The sequence below is a fragment of the Callorhinus ursinus genome, unplaced genomic scaffold (genome assembly GCF_003265705.2).
Source record: "Callorhinus ursinus isolate GAN/ISIS: 27379988/994484 unplaced genomic scaffold, GSC_fseal_2.0 scaffold9, whole genome shotgun sequence".
NCBI lineage: Eukaryota > Metazoa > Chordata > Mammalia > Carnivora > Otariidae > Callorhinus > Callorhinus ursinus.
The window spans coordinates 12291771-12305883 of record NW_027397071.1 but is presented as its reverse complement, the minus strand read 5'-3'; positions in this window follow the sequence as shown (position 1 = coordinate 12305883).

Here is a 14113-nt window from a genome sequence, read left to right as displayed (position 1 = left end):
TACTATACAGTATCAAAATCTAGCGCTGAGAGAATGGAGCCCAAGCTAGGCACTTGGTGATGGTTCTGAAAAGGGAGGTTAAAATGTCCCAAAGACAGCCTTTGTCTCCTGTGCTATTCTATCTGAGACAGGCCCTGGGGATATTATTAGTCTCTTTAACATCTGTGAGGGAATTAAAGTTGGAACACAGGCCAGTGGCCTCACACTAGGGAAGTGAGATATAATGTGCAACCAAAGAAATCTAAGCTACAGAAAAGATGCTGTCATGCCTTTCCTTTAAATCCACTCTCTGTGTAAAAGAAACCAGGCTTTGTCACTGGCACTGACAAGGAACAGAGGCAGATCCAAAGACTATGTCAGACGACAGCAAAGGAATTAACCGAAGCACCCACGGCGTTATGTGGCTTTGAGCTATAGGGAATAATGAGACTAAGTCTTGATTTGCTTTTGAACAAGCGAAACACTTAAGGAGATGGTAAATAGCTTATGTTTTGAATTTTTCAGCTTCGTGCCTAGATCAAGTGATGTAATCTTTATTCTCCTCAGAATATTTTCATCTGTTTCTAGCAAGTTACAGAATATTCTAATTTTGGAGCAGAGGTTATTCTTGTTTATTGCTGCCTTAAACAATGAAAGATGCAAACTTGACCACAAAAGACCTCAATAATTAACTCACAGAGACTCATAAAACTTTACCTCTGGTAAGGACCTTCGAGATCACAGAGTTCAACCTCCATGCTTTACAGATGAATTAACTGAGATCCAGGGAGGTTAAATGACTTTGCCCAAGGTCACAGTGCTCATCTCTGACTGCACTGGGACTAGAACCAAGAACTTCTGAAATCGCTTCATTGCAATTCTTCCTACCCCAGGCAGCTTTCATGTGATAAACTACAAATAGGTACATTAAAAGGCCCCAAACTAAAAGACATCCAGGTCATAAAAATTCCCAAATCTTCCCAAATGTTAAAAGATTTGTAGAATGATCAGCATTGCAATGGCACATTCTCCCTCCTCCAACCCCTGCCCACCGCCCCCCCACCACACACACAGGAACAGGAACCCATAAACCTGTGTTATGTCTCAAAGACATGCCAAGGTATTTTTGGTAGGGTCATGCATATGCCAGTATGGATCACAAAGAAAGGGTATTCCAGTAGATTGATTTAGTCCAGGATTTTGTTCTTCTAAAATACATGGGTTCTCTTTGGAGATTACAAACTATATAGCTTTGTATACATTATAAATAACATATACATATTTTAATACTTCCATTAAGGGAGAATAGTAAATCAAAGCTACTGGACTTTAATAGCCATGCCAAAGAAATGCCCTCATTACCCTGCTGTTTCTTCGGTTGTCCTTTATCATTTTCTTTGCTGGCATAATCACCTAAAATATAACCTTGGAAAAGTACCTTGCTTTTCTTAGTTCTAAGTATTGAAAAACATCTCTGGGCGAGCACATTAGCCTCATTTCTTTATTCTTGCAATCCTTATTCTCAGACTGCAAAGAGATGCCTCTAAATCTGACTTCTTTTTGGTCAAACTTCCTCATTTTCAAGAGTGGAAGCCATAAAGGTGGGGAATGACTGACCTCCTCCTTCTGTTAGTATTTTGGACCCAGCACACACTGTCCTGAGCCATTGGAGACCTGATCAAAGCTCAGCCAGTCCACCCCTCTCCCACTGGAGAGAACTTAATGACAAAGGAGAGATTCTGTGACTCCTACTAATAACAGTAACAACAAGAATTTGCATTCATGGGTATGCCCGTAGATTACAAAGAACTCTCCATGTTTTATTTCATTTGATATTCACATCAGTACTATGAGGAAGACTTCTGTGTTCAGTTTAAGAAAGTGTGGTTATAATTATTACTTATACAAATAAATAGTTCATATAAATTATTAATTATTTATGAATTAATTACTATGAAAAATCTTCTCAGAAGCAATAATTGCAAATAACATTTATTGAGTTCCTCCAATATGTCTAAATGAAAAAATCCTAGGACATATCGCGATACCTTCATTTTTTTTTTTTTTTTTATGTGAGCAGACCAAGATGTAGCAAGTGGTAAGTCACTTGTCAGAGATCACACAGCTAGTAAGCAGAGGAGCTATAACTGAATTCAGTCAGTATGAGTATACAGCCACTGGTTAAAAGTGCCGTTAAGCTGTGAAAATGGAAGTGAGGGGAAAAAAAAATTTTAAAAAAAGGCAAGAAGAGGAACAAGAAACAAACAATTATAGTTATTGCTAATATAGTTACTATTATTGCATTACTGTTACCTAGAGGTTTCCTGCTGCCAGCCAAGTTGAAAAGAAAAACATAGTGGATTCAGTAATTAACTTTTTCTGATTTTGTCAAGAGGGAAAGGGTGCTGCAAAGAATTTCAAAATAGAGATATACATGGCACTGGAATTGAATGATAAAAGAATTTCTCTGGTGATCTAATAATGTCCATGGGTATGGGTACTGGGTATACCCCACTGCCTTCCCTCAACTTCTTTCTGTTTTCCTCCATCTTGCAGAGCAGCTGACCTTTAATAACCTGCTTTAATGGGTTTCTTTGCCCCCTGCCCTCTGTTGAGCTTGTCCAGTGGAGAGCGGGCAGGAAATGTGAGAGCTAGCTCTAGGAGAGTGAGATCAGGGTACTTCCTCTCCCCAGGTCCCTCCTTGCTGGGCCACTATGAGTCATCTGCATCCCTGTATCATAGACCAGTTGTTAGGCAGCCACCTCAGAAATCTGCCAATTGTTCCTTCCCTATCCCTTCAAGACGGAAGGGAATGGCTCCTACCCTGCTACCTGTTGTGAGCCTGAGTACTCTACTATCCCTTGTTGGATTTCCTGAACTCCGTCTACCTCTTTGTGAACAGTCGCTTTATAAAAAGCTCTTCTCAACTTTATCATCCAGGTCACATAGCTCATAAGTATGAGTTCCTGGACATACTTCAAATGTAATTTGTCTGCTTCCAGAGAAAGTTTACTAACTTTCCCTCACCACATCAAAGTCATACCATACTATACATATTCCTCACTGATAAGAAAGGACTCTCCACTGGCCTTTTAAATGTGTCAAGTATAATGAATCTGTAACAGGAGAGTCTCCTCATATTCAGCTTTCAAAATACTTATAATTAAGTACTTGCTTCAATCACTGTGTTGGACACTTCATGTTATCGCATTTAATTTAGGAATGTTGAGTTTCTACAGCTGTCTAACAAAATCCAGCACTTTTCCTAGAGTTACCTACCTAACCTGTGTACCTTTATGTCAACATTCATATTTCACACCCTTGGCAAAAAGTACTCAATAGTCAGTCATCACTAGCATTATGGCTCATGGTATACGTTTTATATCTCTGTATTTACAGTTCCCCCAACCTCTGTTGTTTTTCCTAAGCCACTTGATAAATACATTTATTTGAAGTAGAAATTCTATGCATGATATTAAGTAATCAATCATGCCAATTTTTAAACATTGTGGTTGTAGGATTCATAAAATTTTTCAGGACACCATTTCATGGTACTTAATAAATAAATACTGGCTTCACTGCTTTAAACATTCTTACCACCTTAACAAGAGATGTCGTCTGTGTTTTCTTATTTCTGCCATGGTAAAAAGTCACTAGAAAGTTAAGGTCTTTGAAATCAAAAGTCATATCCTATTAGTACAGAGAATCATGTATGAGACATTCTAATAAAAGGGGAAGAACCAAAGATGAAACAAGGTTAGCTCTACCACAGATTTTATTTGAATCTAGCTCTCTTTTGGCAGCACAGGCTTAGAGGTATGGAATCTGTGTCCTCTAAGGGTAATCACTAAAATAGATGTCACTGGCAATAGAATAGATTCTACCACAGCTGTCTCAAACAAGTACTTCAAAATCATGCTTGGTAATAAGTAAAGAAGCCCAAATGGGAGACTTATACAGAAGCATTACTAGACACATTCCTGCCTTCTAACAGTGTGTCATTAAGGAATGAACTTCACCCTAAATCCAATTAAAATTTGTCCTATTTAAGATGAATTAATTCTTGATCCCTGGAACAAGACATTCCAATCTCAGAAATTGATGATTTAGTTATGTCTTCCCTTTTTTATAATTGATAAAAATATTTTTATTAAACAATAAACTGAATTGGGTTAATATGTATCCAGATGTGCTTAAAATCAAACAGAATTGGCAGAACCTTTTTGATATTCACCATCAAGAAAGTATTGCAGCAGCCTGTCCTATGCAGGCCAAATCAGGCAACTCATAATGTGTGTGTGTGTGTGTGTGTGTGTGTGTGTCTGTGTCTGTGTCTGTGTGTCTGTGAGAGAGAGAGAGAGAGAGATTTGCCTTTCTTTTGAGCTCCTGCTGTACTGTCTACTTCAGATCTTACTCAAGGGTTTTCTTAGGTTAAAGAAACAATTGATGTAAAGTTGCTGAGAAAACCTCAGGGGTGTGTTTGTATGTGTTTGTGTGTGTACAATTGTGTGTATGTCAATAGTTTTGTGAAAGCCACATTTCATCTTAGGGTTCAAAGTAAAATAGACCACTTTAATGAAAAACCTAACAAAAAAACTTTGTTCTCAGTGGCAACACAACTTAAACCTTTTCTTATCCAGTTACTGTTTGCACACTGTAGTACCTGGTCATAACTATTATGTTCCTCTTATATAATAATAATGTCATTGTTTTCAAGGAAGATATTCGCATCACATAGCCAGACTTGAATCATAGATTTTCCACCTGTAAATTCTGTGCAGATCTTGAGAAAATTATTCACCCACCAGCCCATGCCTTTAAAGTACCAGTAAAGTAGGATACAAATCAGTTAAATGCTACCACCTTGAAAAATCCATGTTTTAAATAAATTTAAAGGAGCAATGGCTATAGGAGACTTATTTTAGTCCACAATACATGGTGGGAACTTAATTGGTCTTTCAAAAAATATTATTAATGAATCTCTTTTCTGATATAGTTTCTATCTCTGAAATATTGAGTTTTTTGGGGGGGGTTTAAAAAATTCTTTCTAAAAGAAAGAGGCCACTCTACGACAGTTTATAGTATCTCTTCAATGTGAGTTAATAGAAGTGGTTTAGGGAAAATTATGAAGTGAGTGATGTTAACCTTCATCTCTCCTTACTTAATAATCTTATAACCCATTATCAATCACCCCCACTCCAAAATACATACTATAAGAATGATGCTCTTTATAGAGAAAGAATTTCTAAAAAATCATGGACATTATCCTCAGGCTCTCCATTATAATGTCTTTTAGAATGCTGTATCTCTCGATTCATTTTAGTTATCATAATTTATAACTATATATTAATTTGGAGAACTATTCATACTCCAGTTATCTATTGTTGCCTAACAAAATGCCAAAAAGTTAAAAGGCAGAAATGAAAAAATATTATTAGATTTCATCTTATTTTATGGGTCAGAAATTCAGACAAAGCTTGTTGGGTATACTCTTTTTCTGCTTGCCACAGACTGGGGTCACTGAGTGGTATTCGACTGGTATCATGGCTAGTCAGGAAGGGACAAGATGGTCAATTACATGACCAGTGCCTTTGAGACAATGGCTGGAAGATTGAGCTCAGCTGAGCCCCCTTCCACTCCATGTAGACTGAGCACCCCTCAACAAGGTCTGTCCTGCAAGATAGTAGGACATGCTGCATGACAGCTCAGATCTCCAAGAGAACAAGATTGAAGTAATCTAGCCTGGTGCATTAGGCATATTAAGAAATGGATAAATATTTGTGATCAGAATGAATATATCTCCTAGAAATACTTTCATTATATTAGATAACTGAAAAGAAACTCCATAATTCAAAGTATGGTTAACTGATTTTTTAATATCAAGGGCATTATATTAAACCACATGTACTTAATCAATGAGTATGGGCTTGTAGATGAGATACTATTGCTTCACTTAACGGCCACAGCAGACTTTCCATTTGAGCACTGGTAGTAACAGTGTTTGGGTACCAGTTACATATACTACCCTCTTTTGGGTGCTGCAGGTGATAAGAGCAAAAGGGGACTCAAAGTCCTATAACATAAGCCATATGAGGACAGGGACATGGCACAGTGCATGGTGTGCAGTATTTTGTTGGGTAAATAAATGGAATCCACTCATTAAGTATAGACTTTTCTCACAGGTGAAGAATTCATGCCATTACAAATAGATATGTTGTCATTTTTCTTTAAAATAAAAAGTATTTTACTGTTAGGAAAATACACAAATATTCTAGCATATAAGATATTTAGTCTTTCTGTGTATTTTTATTAGCTGGTAAATTTAGGTGGTAATTCATCTGCTCAAAGAAAACATGGTAAACATGAGACTAGTTCAAAATCATTATACTCAGTTGTTCAACCTCATAAGATTTTTATCATTGTATATTCTTGTCTCCTTTGTTGTAGATTAAATGACCATATAATCATGGGTTTATTTCTCGAGTCTCTATTCTGTTTTATTGCTCTGTCTATTCTTGTGCCAGTACCATACTGTTTTGATTACTCCAGATTTATACTATATCTTGACATCTCGCATTGTGATATCTCCAGCTTTGTTCTTTCTCAAGATTGCTTTGGCTATTTGAGGTCTTCTCTGGTTCCATACAAATTTGGCATTGCTTATTCTAGTTCTATAAAAAATGTTGGTATTTTGATAGGGATTGCATTGAATCTGCAGGTTGCTTTGAGTAATATTGATATTTTAACACTATTAATCCTTCCAGTCTGAGCATGGAATATTTTTCCATTTGTTTGTGTCATCTACAATCTCTTTCATCAGTATTCTATAGTTTTTGAAGTACAGGTCTTTCCCCTTTGGTTATGTTTATTCGTAGGTATTTTATAGTTTTTGATGCAATTGTAAATAGTGTTGTTTTTTAAATTTCTCTTTCTCCTACTTCATTATTAGTGTATAGAAATGCTGCTGATTTCTCAGTATTAATTTTGTATCCTTCCACTTTACTGTATTTGCCTATTGCTCTCAAACTTTTTTGGTGGAGTGTTTAGGATTTTTGTGTGTGTATACTCTGATGTCTTTGGTGAATGGTAACAATTTAACTTCCTCTTTACCAATTTGGATGCCTTTTATTCCTTCCTTTTGTCTGATTGCTGTAGCTAGGACTTCCGGTACTATGTTGAATAAATGTGGTGAGAATGGATATCCTTATCTTGTTCCTGACCCTAGAGGAAAAGCTCTGTTTTTCACCACCAAAGATGATGTTAGCTGTGAGTTTTTCATATATGGCCTTCATTATGTTGAGGTATGTTCCCTCTAACCCCACTTTGTTGAGAGTTTTTATCACGAAGGTATGTTGAGTCTTGTCAAATGTTTTTTCTGCATTCATTGAGATGATCGTATGATTTTTATCCTTCATTTTGTGGTGTGGTGTATGATGTTGATTGATTTGTGAATACTGAATCATCCTTGCCTCCCTGGAATAAATCCCACCTGATCATGGTGAATAATCTTCCTAACGCTACATATGGTTTGCTAGTATTTTGTTGAGGATTTTTGCATCTGTGTTCATCAGGGATATTGGCCTGTAGTTGTGTTGGGGGGGGAAATCTTTGGTTTGGGTATTGGCCTCATAGAATATATTTGGAAGCTTTCCTTCCTCTTCTGTTTTTTGGAATAGTTTGAGGAGAGTAAGCATTAACTCTCCTTTAAATGTCTGGTAGAATTCCCCTGTGAATCCATCTGGTCCTGGACTTTTACTTTGTGGTATTTTTTGATTACTGATTCAAGGTTTTGTTACCTGTAATTGGTCTTTTCAGATTGACTATTTCTTCCTGGTTCACTTGGAAGATTGTATGTTTCTAGGAATTTATCCATTTTCTCTAGGTTGTCCAGTTTGTTGGCATATAATTTTTCATAGTATCGTCTTATAATCCTTTGTGTTTCTGTGGTGTCAGTTGTTACTTCTCCTCTCTCATTTCTGATTTTACTTACTTGGGTCGTTTTTCTTTTTTTCTTGATGAGTTTGGCCAAGGGTTTGTCCGGCTAAGGGTTTGTCAATTTTGTTTATCTTTTCAAAAAACTAGCTCTTGGTTTGAAAAACAATAGAGAAAAATCAATAAAAAGAAAAATAAATGTAAAGCATAATAACATGATTTGCAACTTTGAATTACAACCATAAAGAGCAAAAGGGGAAATATTTGTGCTTTATTAATTGTTCAAAAACTAAAATTAAAATCAAAACCAAAAATAAAACTAAACACATCAGTTTATGTTGGGGGGAATCAGGAAAAAAGGGTAACAATTTACATTCTGAGCACTCACAAAGCTGGTATCTAAATAACAATACCTACCATTTACTGAGTATTTATGATGAACCGAGTACACAACTATGTTGTATAAGTCACTTTTCAAAAGAACCAGTGAATTATTATACCCATTTTACAGATGAGGAAACTGAGTCCTATGGTTGTTAACTCCCAATTCATACAGCTAAGTGACAAGCTAAATATTTGAACCTAAGTCTGATTAGGCCAGAATCCATGCACCTAACCAAACTTAGTGCACAAGTGCTCTATTCCAATAAAGGAATTATTCAACACATAACCATTGGGTGGCTGCAAAGTATAAGGCGTAGTTCGGGTGCTGGCAATAAAGATAGGAACAACCCAGATAAAGTCCAATTCCTTTGAAGCTAACTACCTAGTTTGGGAAGAAATATAGTGGTATGTATATGGAGTATCCATTTTGAGGTTGATATTAATGTAAGATCAATGAATAATATCTTTGCTGAAATATTTAAAGCATTGTTTACTTATATGCTTTTAGGATCTTGAAATTCCTTTAAGAAGATACCGAGTTCCTAATTATAATTAAAATTAAGTTAATGTAAAGAGCTTTGAACCCATGTATCCCTCCAGGTACAAAGTAGGTTTAAACTCACAAGGACAGTGAACTTCCTAAAATATATAGTAGTAGTCATGAGACCTAAGATATCACTTTAGACGTATAGAGTGCTAAAAACACAGGAAGGGAGAATGTTTTGTTTTTTTTTTAATTTATTTTATTAACCATCTTAAGGGATGAGTATGATCAAATTAAAATCACTTAACTAATGTAGAGGAGAACATGGTTGTACATCATAGGTTTGGATTTCCTATTGGTCATATACTTATATAATATATGAGATAATACATAATATATCACCTATTGATAAATATTATATTGGTCAATGTATTTTGTGGGGATGGGTTTCACAAGAAACTGATTGTTTCAAGTTAGCTTAAACTCAAGACTAGGGTTAGCTCACAAAACCAAAAGGTAAAGATGAGGCAATTCCAGGTATCCCACTAGATCAGTTTGTGGTCCTCCACAAGTGACATTAATATGACTCAGCCTCAATGAGGCCCACATTTTGATGCCTCTTATTAGATTTTCAAACTTTCAGGATAGAGACCATGAATGGCCAAGCTTATGCCAGGGATCTCCACCTCTGGCCCAGTTCATGTTGGCCTGGAGGATTGGGTGATGTTGCAGAGACCTGGCCAGTTGGAGAATTATTTATGGTGTCTACTTCAGTTTGTGCCACATTGTTTGTTTTCACTCATCATAATTTCTGCAGTATCTAGCAGAGTGCCTGGCATGCAATGGATAATTAATAAGCATTAGTTATATGAATATTTCTCAGGCCTCAGTGTTACAGCCTATGGTGAGTCTATTATGAGCACTGGCATATAAGAATATAATATATTTACACTTTCAAAAAAAGTTTTATTGAATCAGGTAGTCCTAGAAAAATTGGTTAAAACCAAGCATGAGTCCTCTTTTCACTGCTTCATAATTCATCTGTTAAAGTATTTAAATGTTCAACATTGCCTAAAAACACTTAAAAGTTCTTGAGGCCTTCATCAATTTATTGGACGTTTTCAATCAATGAATTAAACAAATATATTAATTGGCCGAACACAACAACAATCAATATTCATGTTAACCATGTAGTGAAGCAGAGTTACTGAACGTATATAAAGATGTAAGTATATACGCAAAAGATGCTTGAACAGAGGAACACACACATATTTTGGTGATTTGTCTATTCTGTGGAGCTCAGTCTTGGGATTCAGTTTCTAAATGCATTGTAAAATGAAATCAGCAATCTGCTGTGCTGGATACTGTATATACTGGATCCTCAGGAGTCCAGACTTATGAGAACTGTCATTACCTATCAATATAAGGACCACTAAAAAATTATAAAGACAGCTATGAAAAGATTATAATAATCATTTATACTTTTATTTGGCTTCATAACTATTTTGATATTTTCTTTGTAAATGTGAGAAAAATCTAGGGACAGGAAATCTGACCTCTATTTATAGGTGAAAAAACTGAAGTCCAGAGAAGCTCACTGATTCCCCAAAATAAATATAAATGCTCATCTATAGAACTGAGGTTCAAAATCTTGTCTGACTTGGCCCTGAAGCCCATGTCCCTTTCTTTACATCACATGCTTCCAGTACACTTTTAAAATGGGACTTGGGATGATAATATATATCTTTAAAATAGTACCAGGAGAAATGTCACAAAATCAATTTACCAACAGGTGAAAAAGAGGAGGCTACTGAATGACCTGAAACCAGATCAACTGTTCAAGAAGTAAATCCTAGGGCCTAACAATGACATCCATCCTCTAGTTATAGACACTCCTGAAAAACCAAAAGAAATTATTTTTACCAATGAAAAAAAAAGAAAACCTGCCCAAATGCTTACAAAAAAATCATCATATTAAGCTGTAACTTTAAATAAAATATTCTTGACACCCGCACACTAAATTTGAATTCTTGTGACAAATATTTTAGGTGATAAGCAATCTAACAATAACATCAACCACTATGACTTCATCCAGCAAATTCATTCTTTAGAAATTTTGCATAAGACATTTTCTAATTGTTGTAACCTTTTGTTATCTTCTTAATATAGAAAGGTGAAGAAACTGTTGCGTGGTTGATAACCTAGTTGAGAACACGGATGATGTCTTTTTACATTGGATAAAATAAAGCCAACATCTACCACCGTACCTGGCATATGGCAAAACATTCAATAAATGTGCACTGAACACTTTTCCCTTTTGTGGGATAGATTTGAACTAATCAAGTCACCCTGTTGTGCCCTGTCCCCGATGGAATTGAAGAGCTAACTGCAGAAAGCCACTGTACAGTAGTGTCCACAGAGCTGTCAGAAACTGAATGGCCCCAGGTGGGGATTTATCTGTGGCTACACACCACACTGGCAATTCTGTCAAGGCCTTCGGGACGTTTTACAAAATTAGCTTAGGAATGAAAAGAATTTGATCATAGAAGTAACTGGTAGTATAACCCAGTTTGAAGCATTTTCCAAATGTCGGTCGTTAATATGTTAGCATGGATTTCCTAAAATCATGTTTCCATTAGAATATCTCTTTTAACCCTTTGGCAACATGGCTCAATTCTGTCAATGAATCTGCAGTTTTATGTATGATGGAGTATTCTAAAAATTTTGGATTTTATCTGTAAACTGTAACTAAATGATTCTGCTGACTCATCTCTGCATGCTAGAGCCCCCACCCCAGTTTTTCCCACTGAGAATTTGAAAAGAGTACTGAGAAAGGATTCTGAGGACTTGAAGAACTGCCCTATGACCTTAGGGAAATAATTCAAGTTCTCTCAACTTTCGTTTACATACCCCTAACTCATAGTTTATCTGTGAGGATCAAATAAGAGGATGCGCTTCATAAACAGTCCTACAGATATAAGTTAATCTTATTGTGAACATCATTTCGCCATTTTGATGCTCTTATGGACATCAATGGCAGAATCCTAGATGAATCTCTATTTTTACCACAATATTTACACTTTATAGGTATTGGCTTATGTGTCTCTTCCCTCTGGTACAGAAAATGTGATTTAATATTTTAGTGTCCCTGCAAATGCTTCTGTTAACCTACCTGTCAGTCTTTCAGCAAGTATTACTAAGATCCATACTTAAGTGCAAGTGATGCCAGAGGATGGAAGTACAATGGTGGACTAAATGCTTTATCCCTTATCCTCACAGAATAAATATACCACCAAAATATGGCAAAGTCATTCTTTCCTACGCAGTGTTTCTCAATGAGATAAAGTATTTGGAAGATAAGCTGCATTATAGTTGAAGAGTAGTCTTATAAAGCCAGACTCTAGGAATTTCTCCCTCCCAGAACTATTTTTTCTACTTTGCACATTCTCATGAGATTAAAAAAAAAAAAAAAAATTGGTCAACCTAACTCTTATTCAGATAGCCTACATTATAAAAACAGCATTACCAGGATCATCTTAATTTTGTAATTGTCATTAAATACTATTTAGAAATAGCCTCATATCATATGTGGAACACATATGAACCTGCAGGTCAGAAAGGGACTCACTGTGGGCGCCTGGGTGGCTCAGTTGGTTAAGCGACTGCCTTCGGCTCAGGTCATGATCCTGGAGTCCCGGGATCGAGTCCCGCATCGGGCTCCCTGCTCAGCAGGGAGTCTGCTTCTCCCTCTGACCTTCCCCCCTCTCATGTACTCTCTCTCTCTCAAATAAATAAATAAAATCTTTAAAAAAAAAAAAAAAGAAAGGGACTCACTGTGAAAGTTTACATTAAAATAATGACCCCCACTCTTGTTCATAGCCAAAAATGTGTGATTCTATGTACATGCCCAGAACTCTGGGCTTCAAAACGAGATGAAAATTCCTTCAACTCACCTTGATCTAGAAACAAACAAATTTGCCAGAAGTTTTGTCCTCCCTGGAATATGAAGGGCAATGATAACATTAATGACATTCTGTTGTATGTCAAACCAATAAAAGAGCTGCAAACATCTGACAAAAAGACTCCCATCCCTAATGGCAGAAATTATTGAAACCACAGGGCATATAGCACTCTCTCTGGGACCCTTTATCAGGGAACGGCTGGAGGTGGGCTTTTTGGAGCAGCCTGTAGTTAACCCTCTATTCATGCTGGTCAGGTCTTTTACCAAGAGGGTTTTGCTTTCAGTATTTATGTAGGTGCAGCAGGCGACTGTTTACCTCAGGGCATGAGAGTCAATCCAGCACTTCAGAATCCCTGTGCCACAGCAGCTCTGTTGCCCATGGAAACAAAGCCTTCTTTGGAGGGAGGAAACTCTGCAAGGGGCAAGGCAGAAGATAATCTCATCAATCGGGAAGGTGTTTCTGCTGCATGAACAACAGCCCTTAAAAAATTGTACAGGATTACAGTATTTTGTAATCATTTAAGAACTTGCTTTTGATGGCTCTACATTATATGCACTAATAGGTTCACACTCCTTCGAATGAATTGGTTTTCAGTTAGGAAACATCTAACTGGGAAGAACTTTCACACTTTCTCCTCCTTTGGCAAAGGGAGGGAAAATGATGCAAATTCTTGTCTAACATGTAGGGGAAAGTTCTTCGATTGTGTTATTAAGACAGCTTTGGGGGCACCTGGGTGGCTCAGTCGTTAAGCGTCTGCCTTTGGCTCAGGTCATGATCCCAGGGTCCTGGGACCCTGCGTCGGGCTCCCTGCTCAGCAGGAAGCCTGCTTCTCCCTCTTCCACTCCCCCTGCTTGTGTTCCCTCTCTCACTGTGTCTCTCTCTGTCAAATAAATAAAATCTTAAAAAAAAAAAAAAAAGAAGAAAGCTTTGGATGCGGATTAGGCTGCACGGACCACAGTGCATGGTTTAAAATGACCTGCAAGTAAGTGGCTTGGACTAAAACCTCACAATGCCTTCTTTTTCCAACATTCAAAATGTAAATTAAATCTTATGTTAGATTTCATTATTAATAAACATTTTTGAAGATTAGCAGCCTGACCTTTCCAGCGGCCTTACAATTAGCTCACTATGGGCCCAGACAGCACAGTGGGAGATGGATTGCAAAAGAGGCTGAGAATGAGAAACCATTGAAGGCAGTGTGGCCATCAACTAGTGAATAACATAGAAGGCTACGGGGCAGGAACAGAAAAAAGGAAGGGAAAGCAGAAGAGTGAGAAATTTGTATTTATTGGGCGCTTGCTCTCCCTCAGGGCCAGAAACTTTACATAAGTTATCTCACATAAACATGGTAGTAAAGCTGAAAGACCTAGAT